This window comes from Crocuta crocuta, unplaced genomic scaffold (genome assembly GCF_008692635.1).
Source record: "Crocuta crocuta isolate KB4526 unplaced genomic scaffold, BGI_CrCroc_1.0 scaffold162, whole genome shotgun sequence".
NCBI lineage: Eukaryota > Metazoa > Chordata > Mammalia > Carnivora > Hyaenidae > Crocuta > Crocuta crocuta.
Genome location: NW_027529433.1, coordinates 8,803,827 through 8,804,830, shown reverse-complemented (window position 1 = coordinate 8,804,830; position 1,004 = coordinate 8,803,827).

The window sequence follows — 1,004 nt, the reverse complement described above, 5'->3', positions numbered from 1 at the left end:
CCCCCGAGCCTCCCTCCCACACATGCTCCCAGCTCTCAGCCCCGGCTGGGAAATAGCCACCACGACGCTCTCAAGCTGGCACAAGGGACGAGAAACTATTCTGGGAGGCGGGCTGGGGGCGACGCGGCGAACTCCCTCCCGGGTGCCCCGCTCGCGTGCACGCTGAGCCCTCCGGGCGCCCGTCTGGCCGCGCGGTGCCCACGTGGGGTAGGGCTGCCCTCTGGCGGCGGCGCCGCGCCCTGCTGCCCGCCGCGCAGGCCCGGATGCGGAGCTGGGGAAGCCGCGGGAGTGTTCCGAGTGTGGCTAGTGGGCGCCGGGCTTCCCTCCCACTGGGCGTCGGACTGCCAGGGTTTTTGTTTCTTGGGGCCCCACGTGTCCTTCTCTGGGACGGCCGAGCAGCAGCAGAGGCCTTTCCCTGAACCGCAGGTTTCTGGTGCTTTCCCTGGGACGGTTTCGGCGCTCACGAGCCCCCTCCCCCGCGCCCCGCAGGGAGCGGTTATTGGGGTGGTGCGGCCGCAGGAATCGAGGAAGCGGCGGGCCCTTCCACTACGGAGAGGGGGGCCGGGCGCGGGGCGCAGTCTCGGCGCCTCGCCCTCGGCCCCCTCACTGAGGGCTCGGTAAGATCCCGGGGCCTCCTCTGGTGGGTGAAGGCTAGCAGAGACCTGGGGGACTAAACTCCCCCGTTGGGATCTTGGACTCCTGCCGACTCTGCCCCAGAGCATCCCAGGAGTTTGGCCAGGAATGTGAATACGAAGGTGCTTGCCAACTCGGCGGACACCTGGGGCTGCGTCTCTTCTCGAAGTCATTCCGCAAACCTGTACTGAGATACCACTTTGTGCCTAGCACTCTGGGTTCTGGAGAGAAAGAATAAAACTGGAGTCCGTGGTGGGAGGGGGGTCTCATAGGGGAGCCAGGTAGATGGGTAATTGTTAGGACCAATGACAAGTGCGTTCTGGGTCCCTCAGCCAAAGCTGAGCGACGCCCTGGGAGCCACTCTTGCACTT